At 42.6% G+C, this 14,455-nt stretch overlaps 1 protein-coding gene across 2 annotated transcripts in view; it reads left to right on the top strand.

Moving 5' to 3' along the window:
• Positions 1-14,455, top strand: part of LOC104919696 (cadherin-18) — a 167,406-nt gene that overhangs the window by 75,364 nt on the left and 77,587 nt on the right. The window contains exon 1 of one of the 2 annotated variants that reach the window (XM_019279372.2): positions 5,981-6,480. The exons of the other annotated variant lie outside the window; for it this stretch is intronic. The gene's annotated coding sequence lies outside the window, so the exon portion shown is untranslated. Of the gene's footprint in view, positions 1-5,980; positions 6,481-14,455 lie in introns of those variants that run through there. 2 annotated transcript variants of the gene reach the window in all.

Here is a 14,455-nt window from a genome sequence, read left to right as displayed (position 1 = left end):
ACCCCTCCCCTCCGTCTCTCCATCGTGTCCTGGTCCTGAAGGGCCTCTCTCTCTCTCTCATGCTGCCCATCTCCTCATCCTACTCCCCCACCCACTCCTTTCACTGCTCTGTTCATTATTCATTATGTTTCCCTTTGGATCCAGAGAGAGCAAAAGCATGGCTGAATTCATGGGTAGACTCAGTAGTTTGCCCAAGGGTATCTGAGCAATGTGGATGTGTGTACCGTACATGTGTGCGGAATAGAAGGAGGTGACTGACAGACTGACTAATTGATTGACAGAAACAAAAACAACAAGACAAGAAAAAAGAAGAGAAAGAAAGAGTGAAAGTCAAAGAATAAGAGCGCCCTGGCGAAAACGAGTTCAGAACAATGTAATCGGTCTTTGAAACCGGGAAACGCCGTGCAGCTGAGCTGGGAGGTGCGTGGTTCCAGGAGGTGATTGCATTTCAGGAACCAAGAAAAGTGTCACATAGCTGAGAGGTAGCATGAACAGCAGGACTGCAAGTACAAAGGGTCTCGTGGAAGATAAGTATGCCATTAGATAATTAATCCAGTCTAGACGTTATGTAAGTGACTCAGAGCAAATATCTATCCTGATAAGATATCAGGACATATTCACTGTGCATTATTATTCCATCATGTAATCAACTTTTAGAGGCTGTTATTATTTTCATAAATTCAATTATACATTTTGAGATGCCCTGTCCAGACAACTGTAAAGAGTTTGTAATATTCAGGCACTGAAAACATTTTTAAAAAAGTACTTGTGCTCATGTTTCATATGTGGGAAACATTGTACATGGTTTAAGGCAGGGCTCGGGAACCTGTGGCTCTTTTGATGACTGCATCTGGCTCGCAGACAGGGGTGAAAGTAAGCCGGTACGGTCCGGTACTGCGTACCACTAAAACATCCCTCATTCAGAACCAGCCACGGACGCACTCTGGGTCAGAAAATAGATCCCGTAGCAATATGCAGTCTTGAAAACTACTTTGTCTGTTTAAAAATTCATTTGAGCTCATTCCGGATAGTTTCTGAAGTGTCCGTGCTGTGTTTTAGGATGGAGCCTTGGCCGAGCATCTCCCTCTCCACCTTCCTCGGAGAGAGCCCGGTGGTCTCCTTTGCCTTCGACACGTCACATTAATGTTATGAAGTATTTTATTTATTATTGGTTAGCTTCAGTATTAAAAAGAATAAATTCAGAGACTTATTATTCTCTAAAATTGTTGGTCTTGCTTAAAAATGCACGCATTTATTTGTATTCAGTGTTAAAAAATATTATATGGCTCTCAAACATTTTAAATATGTGGCTTTCATGGCTCTGTCAGACAAAAAGTTTAGTGGATACCATGAGCTACACAATATAAGGATGGAGAATGAAAGAAACTGTTGTTGGGCTGCATTCTGTTGAGGTATTTTTAATATTCTGCCTCCGTCGTGTATGTAAATGCACAACAGCACTTCTAACGACGACCTCACTTGTTAAAGTATAGTTGACTTTACGCATTTCCGACAGTGTCGTCAAGAAATAAACTGAACTGAACATACACATGGTTCTTACGAAGTGTGGGTGGTTCTGAGGCTTCGACTTATGCTTTTATGTCCAGCTCAGTTGGTAAAGTATCAATAGCAACGCTGACCTTCATGCTTCAGCAAAGCAAACCTGTGATGTTATTCATCCAAAGCTATCCTTGTTCCACCTATCCAAATACAGGATATAAGAGAATATGCACATTCCATACATCGAAAAAAAAAAAGGTAAAATCATCGTGATAATTAACTGTTAAACTGGAACTGTTTATGCCGGATGAATCAAAGAGTTAGCCAGGCATGTTTTGATATGCTCAAAGATTGAATTTTGTAGACACCCTTTCATTAAAACACACCTCCATCCATGGCGTCCTCCAGCATCCACCCACAGTCAGCTCCTACTCCAATGGAAGTGAACCACCGCGCAGTTTGAATCCGTCCTCCAGGAAGAGTCACCGGTGAGTGAAGGTAGGAAGAGGAGAGTCCAGAGAGAGTCGTGAGGGAAAAGTGCGATAGCGTCGTTAAGCGTGCGGTTCAAGTCCACATTGTGTATCCGGGTCGCTGGAGTCCCGTCGACCCTGGATTGTGCATTTCTTTGATTGGGATCAGCTGTTTCAAGAGTCAGGAGGTGCCGGACCGACAGACTGACATATTTGCTTTAAAACTTCGGTACAGTGAGTACCCGTTGTGCTTTTTTTGTTTTCCTTTTGTTTTGTGTTATTATTATTATTATTATTATTATTATTATTATTATTATTTTAGTTTTTAGTTATTTCCTTATTTTGTGTGGGTGTTCTTGGTAAAACCCGGAGCGGACTTTTTGTTTTGTGTTGGCGCATGCCCTAGACTGGACTGTGGGATTTGCAAAATCCTGGAACGGATAGTTCCCAAACAAGGAATGAACTGAACTCTTTTGTTTGTTGGTTACTCAGGCATTTAAAAAAATACACATTCTGAAATTCGCCTTGCTGGTGTGTTGATTGCTTTGTTTATTATTGCTGTGCTGATCTATCTGGTTATTATTTCTGTGTGGGTTGACTGAATTATTTTTGTTCTGTTTTATTTATTTTTTTTGGCCAGACTTAAGGCTTTGTTTACACAGAGCCGGGTATGTTGAGAAACGAATATTTCCCTCCCTCCGTTTTCCAAAATAACATTGTGCACATAGTATAGTTTTCAAAAAAGTTTTCGTTTACATCAACCTGCATAAATACGCCATGGAGCGCCATCATAACTACGTCAAGCCTATGGGCAGCTTGCTTCCATGATCATCGTCATAGCAAAACGTAAACACTGGTCGCACTTTTGGCGCATCAACTGCCTAAAACTCTGTTTATGTCAATTTACACGCAAACGCAAAACCGTAGTTTTCCAGAATCTCCACTCAACCGGAGTTTTTAGAAAGATTCGTTTTCAGAGGCGAATTCACTGTTTGCGTGTAAAAGATCGGTACAAAAAAAGGGAAATGTCTCCGTTTTTAAAAATACTTGCGTACGTGTAAACGAGGCCTGACTCTGACTGGCACCCCAGCATACTTTCTAGTTGACCCACTACAAAAGTGGCACCCCTGATGGGACTCAAACCCATAATCCCTGGCTTAGGAGGCCAGTGCCTTATCCATAAGGCCACTGGGGCATAAAACCTACTGAAGACTACAACATCTTGTCTACTGGCCAAAGCTGAGCTGGGATGTCAGAGAACATGTAAAAAACTGTGCCACATGTCAACTGTACAAACCAGAAAACAGAAAACTTGCAGGAAAACTTCAACAAACTCAAGTTCACCACCCCTGGGAGATGCTGGGAGTGGATTTGATGGGTCCCATCCCCAAAAGCTTCAAACAAAACATGTATCTTCTGGTGTTTGTTGATTATTTCTCCCTTACATAAAGTAGACAGATTTTTACTGGGCACACTGTTTAATCCTCACGAAACATGTTATACTGGTTCACACCTTTATGTTTTGGCCTGCAGATGAACATCTGTACTGTTAAAAAACAGCTTTGGACATGCTCTGTATTTCTTGTCCACGATGCAATTGCAAGTCTGTGGATTCAATCCCCCGGTCAGATTATGAACAGACACAACAAAGATCATCGAAAGGCCCCCTGCGACAGACTGCGACCAGATGTGTAGATGCTGGAGAAGGAAAGTGTTCCTATAGATGCGTACATGGTCGCAGATACCAGCTTTGAATTTCAGAGAGCAGTGCAAAGAATTTCGCAAGACGGTTCAAAACAAAACGTCATTCTTTATTGAACGCCTCAGCGCATCGCTTATGCACCTCAAAGCAGCAGCTGACTACTGATGCACTCTGTTGACTGGAAACAGAAGCGATGCACTGTAGGTTTACATTTAGTGGGATGAGTGATTACTACAGATCAATGAATGGCACTGAAAGTTAAGTTAGTGCATATACACAAGAAAATGTCTGAATAAAAAAACTCAAACAACTGAAACTAAAAGCACTTCTGTGCTTGCATTGATCGAGAGCTTTTGTGCTTCAGCCATTTCCTGATTGAGTTGTGTTGGAGCACATGGACAATGTTCCTTTTCTTTCTGAGACTAAACCAAATAGCACCCAAAATTGCCTTCCTAAATATTTGAATCTCCAATAATATATATTTTTTTTATTCTAAGGCAAAGCCAGATGAGCAAATTAAACTTTTTCTAATTTATTTCTGCTTGCTTAGATGTTGTCCCCACTACCCTAACTCTTCCAGAGTCACTGGAGAAATTGGTAACTGTGCTTTGCTGATGGCACTATTAAGATTCTGGGGAAAATCTCATTCAGAGAACCTACAAAGGATATTTTTTGTTAGACTATTTATGTCTGAAAATGTTTAAAACTTTGGCCAGAGAAATAGTGATTTCTAAAAGAGCCACCAGACATGGATGCCACTGCCTCAACCTTGTGTGTAGATTTGAAAACATGGATGCATCGAGGGATGAATTGTATTCATCTGTGCCCTTTTAAAGGAGAGTTACTGAAGCACAAACAGTTGCCTTACCAAAAAAAGCACACTCCCTCATCTCTGCACATTTGCACGATAACCGATTGGTGAATCTCTCGGTCAGTCAACATACCACAACACAAATTCCAATAAAGTCTGGACGCTAAATCAAATCCAGGCTGGAACACACAACATCCACGATTTCCAAAAAACAATTTGAAAAGTGGACTCATCAGACCACAGCACAGGCTTCCTCTTTCCGTCAGTCCATCTCAGATAAGCTCAGGCTCAGAGAAGTTGGCAGTGTTTCTGGATGGTGTTGATATTTGGCTTTCACTTTGCACGGTCGAGTCTAACTTGCATTTGTAGATACAGCGATGAACTGTTTACTGACAATGGTTTTCTGAAGTGTTCCTGAGCTCACGTCCTTTATACAATCATGTCAGTTTTTAATGCAGTGCTGCCTGAGGGGTCGAGGGTCATGGGCATTCAGTAAGCAGAGATTTCTCTGAATCATTATGGATTATACTGTAGATGCTGAAATTCACTTCAATGAAATTCTGTGTTGAGAAATGTTCTTGAACTGTCTTGAACTTGTGGAGAGCGCTTCTGACTATTTTATAGCCAAAAAGATCGATGCAATGCAAATAATCTTTAGCTGCAGCCTCGAAACGATGTTCCTATCATGCATGACGTGAGTGTGCATGTTTTCAGCCAAGGTCGGTAATGAACCTTCAAACCGTATCGATCCGCAGGATACAAATCTTTCGTTGTAGCGCCGAAGCTCTCCTGAAAAGTAGCACATTTAGTTACTCATCCTGTAGCCAGTCTCGAGTGGCTGTTTGAGGAACTGCAGCGTTTGGCATTTCACAACTCAGAATTTAGATCCTCAGGAGCAAAGTTAGCGCTCACACTTGGTTTTTATCCTTGTGTGTTGTTCCTGAGATCAATTCAGCGCGATGTGAAGACTGAAACTTTGTTTGTTTGGCGCTTATCTTAAGTGTTCACATCAAATATATATATAAAAAAAGGCAGTTCACAGAAGTAGGACAGAAAAAACACTTTTTTTTTGGCATAGCAGTGAAAAGAGCTTTGAACACTTTGCTGCTAAAATGAAAAAAAATCAAAATCAAAGCATCACTTAGTCTGTAACTCGCACCGCTCTGATCATCAGGGTGATTTGCTGCCCAGAGTTTGAGCTCCTGTCTCTCATGCTTTTCAAAATAAAGCTGCAGTTTTCAATGGAAACTGTAATTACTTCCTCGCTGATAGGATTTTGTTAACGGAGAATGAAAAATATATTTTTGCACAATTTTTCCACATAGAAATGACAACAGGATGACATCTGAATAAATGACTGGACACTTTGTGACTTTACAAACTTGTTAAACAGTAAATTTGTGTTTAAAAATAATAATAAAAAAAGCTTTATATTCCACTGGGACAGTCAGGGAAGGTATCTGCCACTGTGTGTGTGGAAGAAAATGAGATGGGGATAACGTATCCTTCCTGATCACTATCTTATATAATCACGTGTTAACAGAGGAGCAGAGGAGGAGAGGGAGATAATAGAGAGAGAGGGAGAGAGAGGGGAGGTGGAAGGGAGACGCACAGGGAGGTCGGTCCGAACCTGATGGCCGTGGATTGATCTGAGGACCGACCAATCAGGTGCCTTCCTCGGCTCGAGCCGCCGCAGTAGCCGGGCAGGATTGGAGGACGCTCCGGAGGAGAGATGCGCACACGAGCCCCGGCTCTGCTCGCTCGTCCCGTTGCCCGCAAACACACACACACACACACACACACACACAGGCACACACACACGGGGAGAAAGAGAGAGTATCGGCTCTCCACAAGCCGTGCAGCTCTGGAGAGGATGGCAGCGGCTGCGGGAGGAAACTGAGAAAAGAACCGGGAGGAAAATGAGGAACAAACTCAAAGTCGCGCGTGTTTTTCACCGTTAATAAGCGGCGTGTGTCCAGGAGAGTGCACGCGGACAGGTAAGACAGAGAAAGAAGTTTGTCTGGCTTTATTATCATTATTATTATTTTTGCTCCATGGAGAGTGGCAAGTTTTTTTTTTTTTTTGCATTTGCACCTGTGCGCGTGACTGTCTGTGGCGCCCCCGCCTATATTCCTATGTGTGTGTGTGTGTGTGTGTGTGTGTGTGTGTGTTTGTAAGAGAGAGCTGGATTCATAAACAGGAGTGTGGTGCGGCGAGAGAGCGGCGAGTTTGACCGTGTGCGCATTTCGCAATTTGCGCCCCGTGAAACGAGACACTCAGCGGAAAGAAGTGGAAGGAGTGCGCACTGGGCTGGTTTTTCCTCTCGCTCTCTCCGGTCTCTCCTCCCGGGGTGTTGTTGCGCACAGCTCTGCTTCTCTGTGCACTCCTGGATGATGGACAGGCGGCTCTGACAGAGTGGGAGTTGGATGCTATCCGATCCCTCTGATGCGCGTGCCGCACCAGTGTAGCCAGACTGAAATTTACGCGCACTGCAGGAAACAGGAGTCCACTCATTGACTGCAGCTCTGTGTGTGTGTGTGTGTGAGTGTGTGTGTGTGTGTGTATGTGTGTGTGTGTGTGTGTGTGATAAGTCGAGCTTCCTCTTCCCCGCACCACATCCCATCTCTCTCTCTCTCTGTGGAGGAGAAAAACAAACTAAGACGCCTTTCAGTGCGTCTCAGTCATCTGAAATGCTTTGACAGTCGTGTGTGTGTGTGTGTGTGTGTGTGTGTGTGTGTGTGTTTGTTTGTGTGTGTTTGTGTAGAAAAGGCGCGTGAGCCAAGTGCCAGATGCTTAGCTGTCCCTGTTAATGTTGCATTGATTGGCTTCTGGTGGGCACACAGGGAGAATTGTGCGGCTGCCAGACCAGAGCGTTGCATTTTTTATTTTTTTTTGTTTTTGCAAGGTGATCACCTCTCCAATGTGTTTGCAAATGTGTCATGTGGCTCGGTGGCATGTCGAAGCCCCTGTGTAGCTGAACAGTTTACACAATGGATCCACTGTAGGAAGCGTTTGGCTGCTCTGGGCTCTGACATTGATGCAGATGTGCATCAGTGCAAATGTGCTTGATCGGGAAAACTGTGCTGAGGGAGGGAAGTTTGGATTTTATTTGTGTTTAATTGTTGCCTGAAGACATTTACAGCAGTTCTTATTCCAGTGATGTCACGTGAACTGGACAAGGGCTGGGATAATATATTATGTTGGTTATCAGTTGATCTGTTCATTATATTCCCAGATAATTGGTGCTTCGTCTATAACACCAGCATCCAGTGATCCATTTACAATCATATAAAGAGAAAAACAGCAAATCCTCACATTTAAGAAGCTTTGTGTTTGGTATCAAACACAGTAAATCATCAGAATTGTTGATTATTTTCAGCAGGAGATTGAGCATCAGGGTTATTAATGCACAATATGCATCACATCAGGAGATGTGGGCATCAGGAGGCATCAGGAGGCCCACCCCCTCCAACCAAACATCCATCAATCACGTCAGTCTTTAATTTATTCCCATGCACCGTACAAACCCCACGTGTGAAATGCACACACCACGAGAAGATATGAAAGCAGCACCATGTGCTTACTGACCTAAACTTTGACGTCACACGTTAAAACATCAACAGAAGTGACTCATGTTAAGTCAAAAGGCCACAACATGCAGTGTGTTAGTTTCAGCAGCAGCCTGACAGTCGTCATGTCGCTGGACCTTGTCAAAGCAACACGAGGCAGCTGACTGAGGCCCGAGTGCTTGAATTTGAAATGCGCTGCTCACAGAATTGCTCAGTTTAATCTGGCAGGTGGAACAGCCTGGAATTGCATGACGACATATGAAAATAGTAGCCTAGTAGCTTCACTACAAATCAATGTTTAGCAGGAATATATGAACACTCAGGTCAGTTATGAAAGTGATAATTCTTTTCATTAGTAATTATGTGATTTTGAAAAGAGATTCGTTGAAATTGGTTCGTCAGTCTCACCAAAAGAATAAAAAAACAAAAAACCTTGAAAGTATCAGATTTACAATGATATGAAGCAGATCAACAAGAAAAGCCTCATTCAGCTCTGTTTGATTATCGAAGCGTTTAAATCGAATGGTCTAAGCTCTTCAGTGAACCGGGTTTGCTCAACAATACATGCTGTCCAAACAACAAACCATTTAACCCATGGGGAGTTCAACTAAACTCTCAACGGGTCAGAACCTGCCTGAAAGCGATCCAACACAAACTGTTCTGAAAGGACAAAGGTGGTCTCACTACCCTTATTAGACACTCTTTGTCAATGTAACAGTTTGTCCAGCCTATGGATGCTCTCTCGTTTGAAAAGGGCACTGAGCTAATTACACCATTATTAATCTCAAAGACAGCAGCTCAGGAAAGTGTCTGTTTTATTTACAGACGCCGGCGCTCTAATGTCACACCGTGTGCGATGCAGACACAGTGATAACCGCTCAAAGGCCAACCTGTACATGTTAATCACTGGAATCCCTGACTTGACCCCCGGTTACACAAACTCTACCCTGAAGTGTTGCGTCAACTCGAGTGTTAACAATTGCACAATAATCAGTCGCCCGTTACAGCGAGAAGACACTTTAAACGGTGTGTTGCTCAGCGTGATGACCGGTTGGTGGCAACGCCATGAAGACTTGGTATTGAGTGACTTATCGCGACTGTTTGGGTTCAGAAAGTCCAATTTTTGACCAGAATAATTAGTTAACTTGGTCATCAAGACCTAAAATAGACACAGGCTTCCATATCCACCAACATCTTCAACCTGACGTCCAGTTTACTCACTCACCAACAGTTGTATCATGCGCTTCTGTGGCGGGCTAGCTCGCTTCGGGCTCGATGACTAATAGAAAGCCTCTGGTGCAAACTGGAGGTGTGGAGTTTGAAAGACATGGGTGTTGAGCAGTCAGGAAGGCTATCAAGTTGTATTATGGGAATTGTAGGACTCTGTATTTTTGGAGCATGACTCATACATGGGATTAAATGTCAGAGCACCTTTGCGTCTGAAGCTTGGGTTTCTCTCACAAGTCCACCAACATCATGGAAGTCGAATTAGGGACCTACTAGTAACGCTTTCTATCAAGCTGCTTCATAAAGGAATGGTACGATTCAACCCCAGGTGCCTACAATGTGATGGCTGCCATTGTGTTTTCAATCATATCACTAGAAGACTAGACAGGAAAAAGAAAGGTGGATTATTGTTCCAACAGTGCATTCAAAGTCCCATTCAAAAGATGAATTACCCTTTTCCTCTGAACATTAAAAGTCTCTTCACAGATAGCAAACAGAAAGTGGTCATTCACTGTCTCCGTCTGCCAGCCAAGACTGACAACGTAGGGGTTTTTCTGCGAGTAAGAAAAGGCGACTGTTGATCGGACTTGTCAGGGATGCCATCTTCTTTTAAATCCAGGAATGCGACAAGGTGAAATAATCCCCTGCTTCTAATGCTGCGGCGTGATGTTATTGTGCGTTTTTTGCAAAGATAAATGATGGATGAATTCTGTCATTACCAGACATGCTGTATAGCCTGATGGGAAAGCACACACACACACATGCAATGTTCTCACAGTGTGTGTGTGTGTGTGTGCTGAGCTGTCCTATTGAGCATCAAACATGCAGAAAATTTAAAACACACATTTCTGGCAGCAGCAACAGCTGTTCATTCGGAATAAACTGACGAGCCGATAGCTGGCAGAATCAGGGCTGGACGAGGGGAAGAAAGAGCGCCACCATGTGAACGATATTAGCAGAAAATATAAAAGAGACACCCTTAAAAAAAATTAACCATCTTTGCAACAGAGATCCAGCAGAGTAATTTGCAGGTTCACAGGCTATATATATATATATATAACAACTAGTGTTAATAAGACACCGAATTAGACATTCACCAATTGCATCCTGCAAGAATTTCTTTTCCCCCATGCAGCATCTCCTAGGGAACAGTATAAATGGATAGGAACTGCTGTGCTTTGCCAATTAAGACTTAAAGATTCAATAGTATTGACATTCAAGTCCAATTTACTGCCATCGTTTATGATATTCTCCTCCTGCGTGTTCCACAGGACCCGGTGTCCAGTTAAACTGATTCCAGTAAAGATTTTCAGTTACATTGTTTTGAGTGAAGTACCTGCATTGATCAAGCTGTGGCAAATCCAAGTCTGCCACTGCGACTGTCTGTTATCCGGATATCAATACGATGCACTTGTCCCCATCATATTTATACAAATAGAAATTATTGACTGATATCCCGGCTGTCAAACACTACAAACAGGATTGTCTTTCAGTGGAGACATTTCTTTCAATAGGGGTCAGATTCCATCTGAATGTCAAAGGATTGAATACTTATTTTTTCTGTTCTCTTTTTTTGTATTATTGCCATTCAGTCCCGTCAAAGAACACAAAAGCCCACAGTCAGAAAATGCAAAAGTGGACGCTTCTGTCACATGCTCATCATTAAGTAGGGCTGATGATGATGATGATGATGACGCACTTTCATCCCACAGACTTGAAACTAGGCTGCCAGACGCGTAACAATGGCCAATCAGGGTGCAGGTGGTAAGAGGTACAATGTGTTTTCCATTAACTCATCAGCTTGATGCGTGTGGTCAAAAGGCCTACACGGTTTTCATTCAGAAAACGAGAACACCTTGGAGACGCTTGGCTTCTCTTGCTTTGAGAAAAGAGCAAACATCTGGCCCTGTGCTTTTAACACATCATGCCTGGCCTTTGTTGTCATGAACATTTCTAGACTTTCATTTCTTCCAGTTAGACACAGAGCAGTCTGTATCCCGCTGACATTATTGCACTCTGGCTTTCTTCGGTATGGATGAGAGCAGCATTAGAATGATTCATCTGCTGCTCTCGGTGTCAGTGACGAATGGGCAGCAAAGCATTTCCTTAAAGAACACTCAGCACTATGAGAGTTTGATAGTGACAGAGCATTTTTAAAAGCTACGGCATTAGAGCATTGTGATTCTGACCCGAGGAGAACGGTATAAATGATGAAGTCGACCCTGATTTGCTAAAAGAAATGAATTAATACATCGTTTCAGGGTTCAAGTGATGATGAATTTCTCGTTTTTTTTCCAAGACCTGAGTTGAGATTCCTCAAATATGTCATCCATGCTAAGTAGACGTTGGATAAAAACAATCAATATCTGCTCTAACTTCCAGACGAGGGCAGTCAACCATCCAGCTCTTGGAAAAAGCATCTTTTGACGTCACAATGTTGCAGGTCTGCAAAGCATCCCTGTTCCAGAAACATGGCTCTGCGCTGGGTTGAGCCATATATGTTGATTAGTGGAACAAAAAAATAAATAAGCATTTAATCTGTATAATCAGTTTCGAGAAGAGGATTCAAAGTGTGACGTAGCAGAAAGAAAGCAGCTGCACTGAGATGGAGATAAAAATATTCCATCTGCATATTTGTTCATTATTTTATGGAAAGAATGTCCCTGTTGATTGCCAATATGCTGCATGAATAGTTAATGTACTATTACAGGGTTTGGTTTCCATCTCGTGAATGTTTGCTCAGAGACTTTCCCTTTTTTAAATAGCTCTTAAGGATGAACTGTCATTATGTAATCGCCCTGCGTTTCTGCCTGGATCCTCGGGGCTGCCTCACAGTATTTTATTTTGTTCTCTGCACAAAAGCATTGGGATGGTGGGTTTGCCTTTTGGTCACATCCGAGAGGCTCCAGCTTCTTCAAGGGAAAAAATCCTGTGTTTTATTCACCTGGGCATATCCTTTATCATACCTATCCCCCTTTAGATTTACACTCGAAGCTTTAGGCGTTTATCTCACTCTTTTGTACTCAAGAATGTACAGAGTGAGAGTTCAGCAGAATATAAGCATGTTTAGACAATACTGAGGTGAAGTATTCAGTCATTATTACTCCAAGATGTGGCCCAAATCGTAAGAACCAACTCATAGCGTGCAAAAGTACAGGATTCAAACAAAATTCCACTTTATTTTTGTGGAATTGAGCAGGTTTTGTAAAAGGTATATAGTATTTTAAAATGAAACCTGCATTATTTATCATATTTTACTGGTTCAGTGCTGAAACCTCCCAGTTACTACATGTATATCTTTCAGTGGAAGATGGACTCTAACTCAAAAGTCTTGTAGTGTCCTGACAGAGAGAAAAGGTGAGTCACGTCAGTTGTCGGTGGTGTCACAGTGCAAAAGAGAAACCCCCTCGATGTGTGGCGCCCGATAAAACATTAGTGTGCTGCGCGCCTGTCAGACCTGCTCACCCTTCACGTGCAGCGCGGGGCCGTGGAAATGTGAGGGAGATGTTAATTGGACTGTGCCAACGCTTTGCGAGGGTGAGGGGGGAGTGCGGAGAGATGGACGGAGCGTCCCTACTGATTCACGAGATCTGAGGTGGATGAGAGGCGAGCCGCGGGGGGCTGTCCACCGGAGTTAGGACGACAACTGGAATTTTAATGCTGCTTGAATTCCTCTGCAAAAGGTTGAATTCAGTGCTGAGTTTAATAAATAAAGAAACAGCTATCCTAAATATACTTCTTAGGTCTAATATCTATTTATATGTCGCCTCTAGAGGGTGTATATACATGTGGATAGCGTGTATGTGAGTAGACACAAGAACAAGTGTAGTTTTTTTTGCTGATGCATTTAGAATCTACACAGAAAATATTGGTTAATTCAAACTGTCAGTCAACACTGGCTGTACTCGTGTTCCAGCCGAGCTGTGTAAGTGTGTAAGCAGATTTTCTTAGAACACTCTCCAGGGCTGTGATTGAACCATTCACTTTGTAGCAACATCTGCCCGCTTCCTCGCCCCAAGGACTGTGCTTGCGAGCTACTGCGCTATTGCCAAACTGTCAAAGCGTTTGCCAAAGCGTCAAACAACTCTCCATGTATTGAAATGAATCTCAGTGTGCCTAAACAAGTCGACTGCTCTGAGCCAGGAGCCCGATTTTTTTTTTTTTTTTAGTCTTGACGTGCACCTAATACCAGAACTAGTGTGGTTAAGTTCATATCAGTCTCAACCATGACCACTTAATTAAGCATAGTAAAATTATCCTTCACGTATTCAAAAAATGCATCCAAACCCAGATCTCATTGCAACTTGCAGCTCAAACTCTGCACATAAGTGCGGGTATCATTATTCATACACCGGCTGCTTTGATCGAGTAAACACGTTGTTGACTTGTACTTTGGGGCTTGGATTACTATGCAACACCACCGATTTCTCTCTGTTTTTTTTTGGTCCAGAGTCGAAATGATTAATTGATTCGTCAATGAAAAGAACATTTATTTTGATAAATGATTCATCGCACAAAAGTCCACAGAGTCTTTGATGATATTAAACTGAATATCTGTGACTGTTGGTCGCACAAAACAAGACATCTCTGCGAACTTGTGATGGACAATTCCAAACACCATGATCAGAGACGATTTCTCAAGAAAATAATCTATGAGTGAATCCATAATGGCTGGTCGTCGCTTCTCTAAAGGTTTTAGGTTTTGCGGTGAGCAAAATAGGCCGAGAACCAAATGAAAAACGATTAAAAAAGGCGACTCCATTCGCCAATTAAAAAAGTTAGATCGACAAATGCCAAACTTTGTCACGTCATGTAACGTCTGTGCAGACACACGGAGCTGAAAAAGCAGAAAAATACCAGCAGATCTTTTAAATGTACCAGATCAATCTCTCAGAATAACACAGTGAAAGAAAAACCAGCCTTGGAGGAACAACAAAAACAAGAACAAACCGAGTCTGAAGAATCAAGGAAACCCCACCGGTGGTTGATAGAAGGGAGGAAATAATAAAGTGTGTGTGAGTGAATCATGATCTCGATTCAAGTGAGAAAGTCGTGATTCTCATTTTCATATCACTGCAGCAGTTTGAGCTTCGTAATGATGAAAAACGCGTCAGCGTGAAAACAGTATTGTCCCATCCAGCCCACGCAACACCCTGCACGCCCTCCTCACACTTCC

This window comes from Larimichthys crocea, chromosome XXIII (assembly GCF_000972845.2).
Source record: "Larimichthys crocea isolate SSNF chromosome XXIII, L_crocea_2.0, whole genome shotgun sequence".
Lineage (NCBI taxonomy): Eukaryota > Metazoa > Chordata > Actinopteri > Sciaenidae > Larimichthys > Larimichthys crocea.
Note: the sequence above shows the minus strand (reverse complement) of the source record. Positions and strands in the feature narration are given on the sequence as shown.